Source organism: Tiliqua scincoides, chromosome 4, assembly GCF_035046505.1.
Source record: "Tiliqua scincoides isolate rTilSci1 chromosome 4, rTilSci1.hap2, whole genome shotgun sequence".
NCBI classification, from domain to species: Eukaryota; Metazoa; Chordata; class Lepidosauria; order Squamata; family Scincidae; genus Tiliqua; species Tiliqua scincoides.
Window position 1 is genome coordinate 124,589,897 of NC_089824.1, and position 15,570 is coordinate 124,605,466.

General features: G+C 46.2%; 1 long non-coding RNA gene across 1 annotated transcript; it reads right to left on the bottom strand.

Annotated features, from left to right (window-relative positions):
- Nucleotides 1–404: 404 nt before the first annotated feature.
- LOC136649661 (uncharacterized) lies at nucleotides 405–6,887 on the bottom strand. The gene is made up of 3 exons (XR_010794418.1): nucleotides 6,822–6,887; nucleotides 2,593–2,775; nucleotides 405–480 (listed from the first exon to the last, which is right to left on the bottom strand). It is a non-coding gene; the product is annotated as an uncharacterized lncRNA (long non-coding RNA).
- Nucleotides 6,888–15,570: the final 8,683 nt, after the last annotated feature.

The window sequence follows — 15,570 nt, forward strand, 5'->3', positions numbered from 1 at the left end:
CCATTCTGACTTACTAGCACCTGGGGGTTGTTAATGAACTGCTGGCACGTGGCCGCAGCCATTTGCCACTTGCAGCAGAAGCCTGGCCGTGCTGAATGACGTGTCACCTTTTATAACAGCCACAAAGGACCTTGAGCTGCCAGAACACTAGATCCAGTATCACAGGGCCCCCTAAGGTTTGGGCTGAAAATCAAGATCTTGACACAACAGCACTTTCATTCAAACACCATTTAGAATGGTTTTGGAATCTTATCTTCTTGCGTCTCGAGTTACCTTTGCATTTAGGATACACAATAGGCTCTTCATTGCACTGGATTAGAAGAGCAGACTGGGAAGGATTTGTTTCAAGGACATATCCTGGTTTACAGCTGAGTTCAAGAGAATCACCACGTGGCAAGTACGTCGTTTGAAAACCATTGTCATAAGAACTTCCTTTCATCACTATCTGCTGGCTTTCAGCCAATGCGATTACACAGGGCTCTTTGATTAGAAAAGAAAAATAATTCTGTTAATCAAGATGGTAATTAGCTTTGTAAATATTCATTGCATTGAGTTGAAAATGGAAGCTAATTACAAGTTTGCATGATGGTTATAGATGGTAGAGTAAGGCAGTGGTTCTCAAAGGGTGGGTCATGACCCCATTTTTGATAGGTCACAAAACTGACAAATTGATACCTAGCAAAGAAAATGTATTGAGCCCTATGGAAACCAAAATGCACAGCATGTGCACGTTTACTCATGAGAAGACGACAGTGCCTTGGTTCACTTTGAAGGGCAGGCCGAGGAGAAATCAACACAACACGAATGGTCCTGATCCGATGAATGCAGACCCCAGCAAACTCTTGAGAAGGATGTCCCCCCCCCCAAGCAATACAAGAAAATGTATTAAGCCCTATGGAAAGTGAAATTGAACCACAAGTGCCTGTTTACTTATGAGTAGGCGACAGTGCCTTGGCTCTATTTGAAGGTCAGGCAAAGGGAAACATAAGACAACAAAACGGTCCCAATTCAGCAAATATGTAGCTCAACAAATGCTCCAGAAGGCCCTCCCCCCACTATAGTAAAAAGGATAAGAATGGAGGCATTAGGGGCTGGTAAAATGACACTTTTAAAAAAAGTTTTGTAAATCTAAGGAGGTCTTGATAGAATACCATTTTAAAAAGTTGGTCCCAGTGCTAAAAAGTGCAAAAAATACTGGGCTAAGGTGTTGCTCAAGTAAGACGGGGTTTTAAAGCCAGTGTCTTTTGTACCAAGAATACTCCTTGACTTACCAAACTATACTCTCTGGATATCCATAGAGCTGCGGTTCCCGAACTCTCGGGAGCTTCAGCAAGTCTTTGTGGAGGAGTGGACAATGCAGTGATGCGATCGCCAGGATGTGGGTCACGATTGTTATTTTTACATTCACTTCAGCTTGGGGAGCCCTGCAGAGGCTTCCTCTGGGCTCCCTGCATTCCCACTAGGCTGCTGCTGCCTCCAGTAAGTAAAAGAAAACCCCTTGTACCCTTGGCAGCCCTGGGGATCACTACATTCCCCCTCCCCGCCCCTTAAAGGGGCAAAACAGAGGTTCTCAGGTCACAACGCCCCTGTTTGAGAACCTCTACCGTAGAAGAAACAGTGATCATCACAATAAAGAGCCCAATCCTGGGCTCAACACACTGGCTTACCGCCCGCGCACACTGTCGCAAATGTGCTGTAAGACACGTTTGCGAGGCCTAATGCCAGGCGAGTGCCTGTGCTAGCCCAGTGCTGGGCAGGTGCCCAGCCTCCGCCACTCAGCGGTTGCACGGACCACCAAACCACAGAAAGGAAAGTGGAGGCAGGGGCAGGCGGGGAGGAGACATTCCAGGGAGGGGGGAGAGGGCAGGGAGGAGGCGTGATGGGGAAGTGGGGAGAGGGCATGTGGGAGGTGTGCGGGGGGGAGGAAGCAGGAAGGGAGGGAGGCGGGTCCAGCAGAGCTTTGCTGCACCAGATCCAGAGTGTCCATGTGGGGCTTGGCGCCTGACATGAATGCTCTTACTTCACCTCCGACCTTTTGGTTGGCAGTGAATCAAGTAGCCCCATGGCACAGCTACTTCCCTTATCCAAGAGAAGGGGACAAAAGTAAATTGTGTAAATTGTAAATTGTGTAAATCGTAAATTCCGGAAATTGCAAATTGACAGAAGTGCCGCGGGAGCACAGGATTGGGTTGCCCAATTATTAACAGAAGTGTACAGAACAGGGAGAGCCAGTAATAATACTTTCATACATATAGCATGGTTTAACTATTGTCCCAGCAATGCCTACAAATGGGAATTGTTGGTATCCCTAGCTCTGACTGAAGCTGAGAAGCTCAACTGACTTCTTTAAGGTAGAGCAGACATAATGCAGCATATAAACTGGGGCCTTCTCCCTACTTCTCATGTGCTGCCAAGAAAGATCAATGCGAACCTTCTTGGTTTACCCAAATGTAAAAGAAAATAGCTACCTGCAAAGCTATTATGAAACTATTCTCCATTCAAACCAAATGAGAAGGAAAACAAAACAAGGCAACATATAGTTTTTTCTTGAGATATTTTAAAATCACTCTCACAAAGAGTTTGTGTTCTGACCTAGACAAGCAGGCACTTTGGTCCAGTTTCCATTGCTGCAAAATGATCTGTTTTGTCCTTCCATGGCATAATACAGCTGGCATTTGAATTCCACCCAAGAGCCAGACGGGTACTGCTTCTGGACTAAAGTAATGATGTCCCCATTCTCTATTGGGGGTGGACGGCTGCAATTCTTTCCTCTTTCTGGTAAGAAATAAAGCAAGAACAATGGTGACTTTGGCCATATAAAGCATATTTTGGGTATTGAGCAACACTGATGTTCCTGGCTCTTCGGTTGTCCAGAAATCAGGAACAAAAATGCCTCCACTACCACCCCTGACCTGGAAGTAATTGTAGTGACCTGGTCATGTCACCACAATTACTTCCAGTACACTCGTAGTGGTTGCACACTGCTCCAAACTGCACCACCTGCTTTTTCACTTTTTTTTCAAAGCAGAAAAAGTTATTTTGCTTTGGAAAAAAAATGCCGGAGGCTTCTCTGAGTGGCAAGGAGTGGCAGGGGGCAGTGGATAGCAGTGGAACCCCCTAGCCATGCCGCCTGGGAGCACTTGCACCTGCTGTCCCCCAGTGTTGCACAAAAGCGTTTCTGATCCAACCTTGCAGAACTAGAGAAGAAGTTGAAATATGGTACAGTAGCCTGAGTCAGAAAGGGCATCGTGTCTTTTGTCTAAGGATGAGGTTTGGGGGAGGGGTTTTAATCCTATAAGGACACATGTGAAAGGGAGAGAAGAGAGGCTGTGGTCCCAAGACTTGTACACTCTCATTTAAGGAGGGATATTGGGCTATATAATGGGAGGGAATTTGAAAGGCACAGCCATTCGTGGAAGGGAGCCATCCCACAATCCCACTCGTTGATTCTTTTGTCATGGCGACAACTTGGTATAATTTGGGCATCTTGTTTGGAGACTGGGAAGGAAGCTTTCTCTGAGGCAGCGCTACAGCTATGGAATGCCATCTTAGAGGAACTGAGAACTGCTCCCTCATTCATGGGTTTTTGTCGAGGACTAAAACATATCTGTTTCGCCTGGCATTTGGGTGCTGAGCAGATACTTGCCCTCTGTGCCTCTGTCATATCTTTGTGACTTGACAACCTCCCTTGACTTATCTCCTTCCCACTGGCTCAATGAATTTTCTTTTTCTCTCTCCCTTAAACTTTGCTCTGTTTTTGATATTCGTTCTTCATCTTGTAATGTTAAAATTAATGTTTTACTGCATTGTTTGATGTTTTTTAGTTGTTGTGATACTTTGTACTTGTAACAAATGCTTTGCAAGCCGCCTTGGGCATTTGCTTCAGCATGGGAAAGGCAGGGTATAAATTTCTTAAAATAAAATTAAAATAAAATAAATGAATGTCATACAAGTAGGGAGATTATGGAAGGATATAAGGAATTCAGTGTGATGAGGATCCAATCCTAGTTGGATTAGAGACCTCATGACCCAATAAGAAGATCATCTTGGAATGATTCCCAACCACACAGGGCAATTTAGCATAGGCATTGACCTTTAGGAGGTGATAAGAGCCCCATTAGGCTAATCCAAACAACACATTCAGGGGCCTGCAGAGTGGATTAAGCCCATCAACAGCCTTTTGTCTTCCTGAGCTTTTGTAATCTCACCTGGGAAGACCAGCCCCCTTTCAATCAGCAAGGAGGGAGGGAAGAGGAGCCACCTAGGGGTATAAAGCTAGTGTCTGCCCCCGCATGAGCCTCTCTGCAGAAGCACACGTGGCCTCTGGGAAACCCAGTGCCTCAGGAACGAAGTGCCAGGTAAGGCACCGCGAGTTTAGCATCTGGGCAAGTTCAGCAGCAGGGTGAGGAAGTCAGGGCCTCAGACACCGCCCTTCTCTTCCCTTGAGAAGAGGGCAGCAAACCAGTCTAGGGTTTTTAAGTATCCCTAAATAAAAATAAATAAATAAATAAACTATGCTGTCAGACAGCCAGCAGCAGGAGGGGCTATCCAGTGTTCTGCATCGAGTGCCACATGTATGTCTATATGCCTCTGGGGCATAAGTCATGGGTGTGTCCTCGGTGCAAGGAGCTTCAGGGTCTCAGGGAATGCGTCTGCTTCCTTGAAGCCTTGGTGGCTGACCTGGAGAAGCAGAGACAGGCAGAGAAGGACTGAGGGGAGACTTCCGGAGACGATCAGGCTTTGTCCCAACCTCAGGCGTGCAGCTCCTCAACTGCCCGGGTGGGAAGTCTCGGGGCTGGAGGACATCATCCTGGAGAGGAGGGAAACAATCCCCTAGGGGGGACCCCTTCTCCAGGGGATGGGCCCATATCTGAATGCACTCAGGATACTCCTCGGCGGGAGGGGGGTCAGGGGCTTCTTGTAGTGGGGGATTCGATTATTAGAAACATAGAGAGGGGGGTTTGCGATGGATGTGAGGACTGCATGGCAACTTGCCTGCCTGGTGCAAAGGTTGGGGACATCACTTCTCATCTAGACAGGCTGGTAGACAGTGCTGGGGAGGAGGTAGCGGTTGTGGTGCATGTCAGCACCAACGACGTGGGCAAGTGTAGCCGGGAGGTCCTGGAGGCCAAATTTAGGCTTTTAGGCAGGAAGCTGAAAGCCAGGACCTCAAAGGTAGCATTCTCTGAAGTGATACCTGTTCCACGCACAGGGCCAGCTAGGCAGGCAGAGATCAGGGGTCTCAATGTGTGGATGAGACGGTGGTGTAGGGAGGAGGGGTTTAGATTCATTAGGCACTGGGGAACATTTTGGGACAAGCGGGTCCTGTGCAAGAGGGACGGGCTTCACTTGAACCAGAATGGAACCAGATTGCTGGCGCATAACATTAAAAAGGTGGCAGAGCAGCTTTTAAACTGATCCCTAGGGGAAGGCCGACAGGAGCCAAGGGGCATCTGGTTCGGGACTCCTCATCCCTATGGGACGAGGATGGGGAGGTTAGAGAACAAGACAAAGGTAGAGTAGGAGAAGAAATTGGAAATGGTAGTGTGATGGGATGTGATAGACTGTTTGGCACAGTGAGAGGAGGCGGAGACAAAGGAGTGAATAAGCTGCCCATCCTGGGGCATTCCATGTACAAATGCTTTTATGCAAATGCCGAAAGTCTCCAAGCAAAGATGGGAGAACTGGAATGTCTGGTGACAAGGGAAAACATTGGCATAGTGGGCATAACGGAAACCTGGTGGAAAGCAGAGAATCAGTGGGATACCGCAATCCCGGGCTATAAACTCTACAGGAGGGACAGGCAGGGGCGTGTTGGAGGTGGGGTGGCCGTTTCTGTTAAGGAAGGGAAAGAATCCAACAAAGTAGAGATTGAAGGTGGGTCCGACTCCACCGTAGAATCTCTGTGGAGATTCTGTTAAATTACCAGGCCTGTGGAGCGATGTAATACTGGAGGCATACTATCGTCCTCCAGACCAGAAATTGGAAGGGGACCTTGAAATAAGGAAACAGATCAGGGAGGTGACAAGGGGGAACAGGGTTGTAATCATGGGGGACTTCAATTATCCTCATATAGACTGGGTCAATTTGTGTTCTGGTCACAAAAAGGAGACTAGATTCCTTGACATGCTAAATGACTGTGCCTTAGAGCAGCTAGTCATGGAGCCCACCAGAGGACAGGTGACTCTGGATTTAATATTGTGCGGTACTCAGGACCTGGTTAGAGATGTCAATGTTACGGAGCCATTGGGGAACAGTGATCATGCTGCGATCCGTTTCAACATGCATGTTGGGGGAAGAATACACTTGACTTCCGACGGACGGACTTCCCTCAAATGAGGAGGCTGGTTAGAACAGGAGAGTTAGAGTTAGAGAGTTAGAGTTAAAGGAGAGTTAGAACAGACAAAAGAAAATATTTCTTTACTCAGCGTGTGGTTGGTCTGTGGAACTCCTTGCCACAGGATGTGATGATGCCGCCTGGCCTGGTTGCCTTTAAAAGGGGATTGGACAGGTTTCTGGAGAAAAAATCCATTACGGGTTATAAGCCATGATGTGTATGTGCAACCTCCTGATTTTAGAAATGGGCTATGTCAGAATGCCAGATGCAAGGGAGGGCACCAGGATGAGGTCTCTTGTTATCTGGTGTCCTCCCTGGGGCATTTGGTGGGCCGCTGTGAGATACAGGAAGCTGGACTAGATGGGCCTATGGCCTGATCCAGTGGGGCTGTTCTTATGGAAGTGCAACTAGAATGTGAGGTGGTTACAGGCTCCTTGACTATTTGGTCCAAGGCAAAAGAGATCATCAGCTATACAACAGTTACCAGAGATACAGGCTGGCAAATCCATGTGCCCATCAACACACTTCCTGACTGAAGGAGTTGTGATCATATATCCTTCTCTGCACATGAATTCGAGTGTATGATTACTCCGAATCAGTTGTGAACGTCTTCGGCCACCAGACAAAAGTAGGTTTTTGGCATCCAGCTGTTGTCTCGTGATGCTGCAGGGTGCTAGAGGGGAAAAAAAACAAACCAGTCAGGGATTTTAACTAGAGCTGATTTCTCCATCTTTTGTATCCAATTGGGTTTGATGATAACAGCTCATTGTTTGTGCCCTTAGGAATACCTCATATCTCTGTGCATTAGAAATAAAAATTTCTGCCACTGTCACTCTGTCACTCAGCATCTGTCACTCTGAAAACTGCATACAGTATATTATACTGCCTTCACATTATGCTTCTCCCAATACTGGTGAAGCATTTGCCAACTAGAAGTGCAGTTGGCACACAAGATCTGGTTTGCATATAAACTTTTTTGAGATTGTGCAGAATTCAATATGGGCAGCTGTCTCTTCCACTGCAATCAAGAGTAAATAAAAGTGTATAAATGTGACTTATGCCAAATATCTTGTCATTCAAACAATAACCTTGGCCGTCATTCTTCGTGGTTTACAGTCAACGAACAGTAGCATAGAGACAAACAGGCACATCTTCCTTCTAAGTATATAGGAGACATAATGTGACCTCCAAAACAGTCCAGTTCACCTCCAGGATGGCAATCTGGTTCCTTGTGAACTTTTTGCATTGAAGAACTGTAGTCTAAACTTGGCTTCCCAAATATGCTCATTCTCCAGTTTCATTGTATATTTCTCCAGTGGCCTCATGTCTATGATGCCTTAAACACAGGCCTGATTATCCAGTTCCATTGAGGAAAAGGCACAACAAATATATCCATTTAATCTGTCATATCTACATACAAGGACAAAGCAATACTGCAAGCAAAGAAATTATTGGAGGACATGTTTGACATTCTAGGTTCTCATTTTAAGCTCATAGTAAGCAAACAGAAGGTGCCCTCTTACCCAAACACTTTGGTGGAGGTGTCCACCTTTGTCCATCACAGCTTATCCATTCAGATCCTTCCAGGGCATATGGAGGAGAGCATCTGTATTGTATTCTGTCATGTTCCCGATAGCTGACTTTTTCATCACTTACAATTTCCCCAAAATCAATGTCAGGGGGTTCTTCACACTCTGTAATTATATTTAGAATCATAATCAACATTTTGATGTTTGAGGTATCATAATAAGTAAGTAAAGGTGAAGCTTTCAGCAGCACTCAAATCAAATATTATTTTCAAGATTATATTTTATAGTTCCCAAAGTCTTAGCAGAGGGCACTTCAGACTCCGTCCTAAAACAAGCCAGCCAGAGAAAGAGATAGGAGGAGAAGGGACTGCTGCGGCCAGATGCTCATACCTGGAGGTTCTATGGCTAGGATAGCATTTTGGTGGCAACAACACCAAACTCTTGCTGGGCAGAGGGTGCTTTTGGCTCTGCTTGTTCCTTCTTAAAGGCTGCCACTTCAAAGGCCTCTGAACTGACAATGTGATGGAGGAAAACACAATGCCCAGCTGAATCCTCTCTCTGCTCTACAAATCTGCTGCAATCAACTGTTTCTGTCCTGAATACTTCCGTATCAGTTTTCCCAGTCAAAGTCGGCTTTTTCCCTTTATCACTTACCACCTTGGGAAGCACAGCATGTCCACAGGAGACAGGAAACCAAGCAGACCAGCCAGTGCTTCATGGCCCTTCAGGCAGTAACGGTGGTTCTGTGGCACAGTCTCTCCACTTCTGGCTTGGGAAGACTATAATGACAGGACTGGCACTCCTGTGTCTCCTCCCCCTGTGCCTTGGTGTTTTGCTGCTCTTGCGTGAGGTATCCAGGCCAAAGAGGAGGAGCGATTCCTGGAACGAAGCAGGTGAACTTTCCCGCACAGCAAGAAATGTTTGCCCTTCTGTAGGTTTTGTGTCACAACTCTGGCAGTAAAAGTTGCAGCCAAAGTCCAGCCTTGGATACTGAGTAAGGGAGCAAGCCTATGCATGTCTACTCAGAAGTAAGTTACATTGAGTTCAATGGAGCTTACTCTCAGAAAAGTCTGTACAGAATTGCAACCGGGCAGCCCAATCCTGAGCTGCCCGGAACGCGGGACTGGTGCAGCACCAAAAATGGCTGCCGCGGCATTGTGCACACCCTGGGCAGCCACCACCACTTTCTTGGGAGAAGAGGACTTTCATCCCCTTTCCCCAAATAAGGGAAGTAGCCCTGCAAAGGGGCTACTTGATTCTGTGGCGGCTCTGCTGCCGAATCGGAGAGTCCTGTGTCAGGCCACGTGGCCCGACACGGGGCTCAGGATCGGGTGCCATGCCTCCTGGTGCCATGCCTCTCACTGGCAGCAATAAATTCTTAACTTGCTCTGGAGGTCAGTGCCTCAGGGACAAATCCTATCCGATTTTGCAATGCCGGTGCAGCGGTGCCAATTGGGCGTGCACTGCATCCTGTGGGGGGGATGCAGTCACAGAGGCTTCCTCAAAGTATGGGAACATTTGTTCCCTTACCTTGGGGCTGCACTGCAGTTGCACTGGTGCTGGAAAGTTGGATAGGCTTTGGCCCTCAATTAGCACGCATCTCTTGATTAGACTTCATAGTTGGTAGGGAAGCTAAAGTGAATGGCCTTTCTTCAGTGCTGCTAAAGACTTTGTTTACTCTAAGTCAGCAAGTTGCCAGGATGTGGCTTATTCACAGGCTCAAAATCTGCTGAGCAAGCAACGTGTGACCAGTAATGGAATTTTCCAAAGAAAATGAGGGGTGAGACTTCTCTGAAGCTATTTAGTGTGGGGCTGATTGGTCTGATGAACCTTAGTTTGGCATCTTCCTTAAGGCTTATGGGCACTCAGACTTCATGCTGTAGTTAAAAATTTTGAGGTTTCCTTTGGTTGTGACTATACTTTGACAGTTGGGCCTAAGGAGGGAGGTTCAACAATTCAAATGGTTGCTTTTGCTAGGAATGTATCAAAAAAAATTGTTGCCTCAGACAAGACTTGGAGACTGGGCACCAAAATGGCAGATGTGTTTCAATGTAAGTAAATGTATAGTCATGCACATTGAGGCAAAGAATGGGTTCTGAGCTGTCTGTGACAGTTCAGGAGAGAGAACTTGGGGTGCTGGTGGACAGCTTGATGAAAGTGTCGACCCAGTGTACAGCAGCGGTGAAGTATTGTGTCCAGTTCTGATCACCACATCTCAAAAAAGATATAGTGGAAATGGAAAAGGTGCAGAAGAGAGCGACCAAAATGATTACTGGGCTGGGGCACCTCCCTTATGAGGAAAGGCTACACCGTTTGGGGCTCTTCAGTCTAGAAAAGAGGCGCCTGAGGAGGGACATGATGGAGACATATAAAATTATGCAGGAGATGGATAGAGTGGATAGAGACATGCTCTTTTCCCTCTCACGTAACACCAGAACCAGGGGACATCCACTAAAATTGAGTGTTGGGAGAGTTAGAACTGACAAAAGAAAATATTTCTTTACCTAGCATATAATTTGTCTGTAGAACTCTTTGCAACAGGTAGTGATGGCATCTTGCCTAGATGTCTTTAAGGGGGGATTGGACAAAATTCAGGAAAAGTTTACCACTGGTTACAAGTCATGATAGGTATGTGCAAACTCCTGGTTTTAGAGGTAGGCTACTTCAGATTGCCAGTTGCAAGGGAAGGCACTAGGATGCAGGTTGTGTCTTGTTGTCTTGTCTTGACATCTTGACGCATTTGATGGGCCACTGTGAGATACAGGAAGCTAGACTAGATGGGCCTTTGGGCTGATCCTGGGCTCTTCTTATGTTCTTAAGAAAAAGGTGGGAAAAGCCTTAGGAAAAGCCAGCCTTAGGAGCTGCGGGACCCAACTGGAAACATTTTTTGTGGGGCCCCAGGTTCACAGCCAAGGGCTATAGAAATTTAGAAATATAAATAAAATTTATTAAAGTCTTTATACCCCTGTGGTAGAATGGAATGCAATCAACACATGCACGGAAAAAGTGCGTGTGAGTTAATGGACCAAAGGGATCTAAGCACATGTTATCATAAAATTGCATACAAGAATAGATGATGGAATACAACTGGTTACCTTACTTAGCCTATTTTACTTACATTCTGTCTATAAAAGAATAAATATTTTTGGTGTATTAAAGTTAGTGTTGTCTGAGTGCTGTTCCTTCTAAGTCCCCCCATTCCCAACTGAGGGAAACTTACCTGTGTAATTTTTCCAACAATGCCATCTGCCCAGTTCAAAATGCCATGAACCTGGCCTGGGTCATGCTCTTCTAGCATGCACCCAGCACCATGTACATGTGCATACCAATGCTATGCCCAAGTGTAAAGAAAGCATGTTGGACAACATCAGTATGCCCCAAAGTTGAATTATCCCCAATGTGACAAAAGCAAGAAGATTCTGAAATGTTTTAGGTTGGCAAGATGAGTAATCCTGGAGGTCTGGTCTAGAGGGTAGAGCCTCCGTCTGCCTGAAGATAACATCCACAAGGTTGCCAGTTCGAGACCACCGGCACCGTGCGACCTTGAAGCAGCTGACAAGCTGAAGCCGAGCAATTCCATCTGCTCTGAGCGTGGGAGGATGGAGGCCAGAATGTGAAGCCAGATCAGAATGAAACACCTTGAATGTAGTGGTTCTTGAAAGAAAGAACCTTCTTTCAAATTGTAAAAATCCCTATTTAAATAAGGGATTTAAATAAAGCCTGCCTATGTAAACCGCCTTGAATAAAGTCTTGAATAAAGACCAAGAAAGGCGGTATATAAATATCTATTATTATTGTTATTATTATTATTATTTCTTTTTGACTACCACCTGCCCCAGAAAATCTCCTCCTGCCTCCCCCCACATCCTCACCTACCTCACCATCACCAGGTGGTTCGGGCAACTAAGTGGACAGAACACCGGCTTTGGACAGCAAAGGAAATAGAAAGAAAAGGGAAGGAAATGTGGCCTAGGCGTTAGAAAAAGTGACAAAGTGGTATAGGAGCTGCTGAGTGTGGTAGCCTGGTTATAGAAGCAAACATAGCTTGGGCTTGACTTGTAAAGGCATCATGGTGGGTTGCAACAACGCACTGAGCCACAAGACAATTTCAGAGCTAGAGGTGCATATGGAGCTTGCTTACAGAAAGGCAATTCTAGGAGAGTGGGGAGGCAGACTGGCATGCAAAGCTGAGCCCAGAAGGCCCCTTTCAGGCTTTATAGCAGGAAAATTCAAAAACTTGAGCTCAAGCTATGTTCAAGATGAATTGACAAAAAACAGTCATGTATTCTGAGGTGAAGTCTTTTCTGTCTTTTCGGTGGGGAAGGATAATCATGGATAGTGCTGTTTTCCTTCCTCTCTTCCTCTGAAACGACAGTGGCTTAGCACTTCATCCCGTTCACACTTCTTCAGGAATGGGGGAGCTGGGCAGCCCCATCCTAACATGCGTTGGAACAGGCAGGCTGACTCACCTGTACTGTATCCAGTGGATGATTACGAGTGCTTTATTTTATTGTGTGTTCTGAATGTTTAATGTTTGGTTGTTGTTTCGTATTTCCATTATCTATGCCAATAAAGGTCTTATGTATGTATGTATGTATCCAGTGCAGGTGATGAGGTGGCTGTGGAACAACTCAGAGGAAGGAGATACTTATCCCCATATGCCAGCCACCCCCACGGGGCTACTCGAATTTGCACCAGTGAAAGCCTTGGTGCAGATCTGAGCAGCCCAGTGTATCTCAGTGTGGGCTTGAGGGGGGGGGGGGTTAAGAGCCAGTTTAAGGTGCCAAAGTTGGTCCCATCTTCCTCCCAGGCCCATTCCACCCACTGGCCTGGCCTCCCCTCACCCAAAAATGCCCGTTCTGCCCTCCTGTCATCTTTTCCAACCACCCCTCTAGTGCCATCTGCCCTCAGCCAAAGAAAACCTAGCTTCTGCCAGTGCAGATCCGGCGCATGGAGACCAACACGCATCCTCACACCAGCCTCCCTGGCTAACAAGGAGGCGCCAATATGCTTTCTGTCATGTTTGTGACACTCCTGGGTCAGAAGTCCCTTGCACTGGCAGAAGACAGGGTTTGGATTGTGCCCAGGCAGCCCAATCCTAACCTGTGCTGGAATAAGCAGGCCAACTGGCCAGCTCAGGTTAAAGGTGGCTGTGGTGCAACTCGGGGATATTTATCCCCTTACTCCATGTTGCACACCAGTCACCTCTATGGAGCCATTCAGCTCTGCTCCAGTGAAATCACCTGCACAGCTTCAAGCAGCCTACTATAACGCCAGGCTGGCCAGAAAGGGGGTTAGGAACTGGCATAAATTGTCAACGCCAGTCCCATCTCTCTCCCAGGCCCAGTCCGCCCACCGGCCCACTCTCCCCCTGACCTCAACTGCCCCAAAGCACCCCCATTCTGCCCTCCTGCCACCTTCTCCAACCCCCTGCGCCTGCCTCCCTAGGCCAGCACTTACCCCTTCACCAGTCTGAATCTGGCACCAGGAGACTGGAGTGTGTCCTTGCGCCGGCCTACCTGGCTCATGAGTTGTCACAAACGTGCTTTACGGCATGTTCGCAACACTCATAGGCTGGCACAAGGGACTTGCACTGGCTTAACCTCTGGCCTAACGGTGTTACACAGAGTTGCAGTGTGAAACAGGACCAAGGCTTGGTGCCAAATGCATCATGGAAAATGTGGATTTGCAGAATGGATTTGAAGCTTGTGACCGAGGAAACATCCTGCAGGTGTCCTAAAGAGACATTCCTGGATGAGGACTGTCGGGGAGAATAGCAAATGGCCAAGAACAGAGCCCAGAAGGACCCCATGAGATGTGTTGCTACACAAAGAGCTTGAACCACTTGAATAAGCAAATGCAAACACAAGTTGAAACCTCATAGATATAGGCTGCAATATATTTTTATCAGAGCCAAGACAAACATTTGCAAACAAGTGTTTTTATTTTGAAATTAATGCAAAATTCCTACAAGCTAAAAAATCAGTGCAGTTGTATAAAATATCACAATGAGGGGCTGCTAGTCTTCACTGGAGGCAGAAAAAATGTCTATGCAGAACTTTTGTATTCTTGATTTCTGATGTTTAAAATGGTGTTTTATTTAAATGGGATTTTGTCTGCAATTCTTCACATACTTATCAGAGAATAAGCCAGACTGAACAAAGTGGAACCTACTTCTGAATAAACGTGCATAGGACTGTATTGCAAACTCCTGACCATTGCCATTTTATAACATTACTGACAGTGAGGAAAGATGCGAGTATGGCTCCTGTGGTCCCCGTTTGAGTTCTAGGATCCACTCTGAGCAGCTGCATAGGAACAAGTCAGCCTGCTTTTGCAAATATACTTACAATATTTAAAAAATCAGTGATTTATAAAGAACAATGTTAAAAACACCTCTACCTTCCCATTCATCTATTTGTGCATCGGTTTTATCATGACATGGACCAGTACATCACTCAGAACCAAATATCAGCAATCAATGATATCAGCAAACAAATTCTGGAACATTGATCAAAATGGGAGTTGCTTTTCATTTTCGCAAATGAAACAAATTGTTTCATTCCTGTCTATTTCAGATGAGAGTGGCTTCCAGTTATGAACTGTTACATTAAATTAGGAGAAACCAAAACTATTTGGACTTTTTCTCTAGTTTTTCCTTTAATTTTTGAGGTGTGTGGGCAGAGGCAGCTCCAGATGACATCATCACTGAGCTCTGGAGCACCGCAAGAGAAGCTGCAAGGGGATTCCAGCTGCAAGGCTGCACAGCTTACAGCTGTGGTTCCCAATCTAGAGGTTGCAACCTTGCAGGGCATTGGGAACCAATTGCTACCCCTTGAGGATGGCAACATGCACTGATGTGGCGACAGTGGTGACGGCACTTCCAGGATTGTGCCACCATGGTGAAAAAGTGTTGTTTTTTTTAAACATCCCTGCAGGTTGCTATGGCCCTCTGGAGTGTGTGGAGAGCCTGCAGCCCCGTCGGTGGGCCTCTCTGTGCCTCAGAACAGCCCTCTAACATGACCCACTTCCAATTTTCATCGCCTGGCTCCAGCAAATACTTCCGGTGGTCCTAACCTTCTTGTAAAAGTTGAGAACCAGTGGTTTACAGGGAAGGCTATTAGTGTACAGGATACGAAGCAGGAAAGGCAGAGATTTCAAAAATGCCAAGATAAAGGTCATTGGTCTCATCATGACTAATGGTAAAAGCAGTCGCAATGCCAGGTTGCTGAGGTGCCCTGGGGCAAACAATCCCAATAGACTTCCATATCCTCCCAAGTTTATATGCATCTCTTGGACAAAAGACACATGTGGTCATGTCTCATCAACAGCCAATAGGAGCATGCCTTAGAGACACCACAGTGATGCAGGGATCTGTGAGGTTTGTTTAGATCTATTGAAATTTGTGGAAGTGATAGAGCCATCTTTGGGACTGATCTATGGGTGTAGAGATCAAGAGATGCTTACCTTTTTGAAAAAAAAAAAAAACATGTTTACATTTAGATACAGACAGTTGTTATAAATTCATTTGGTTTACTTAACTTTACCTTTATTGGTATAAAAGAAGCACTTACATACATAGTCATAGCACAGACTAAAGACAACTCTGTATGAGAAACTCTTAAACAAGCCGTGCAGTCTGTTTCTTATATTTAATATATTGCATAATAGGCTAGTCCTCACGTTGTAGAACTGCCTTCTGGG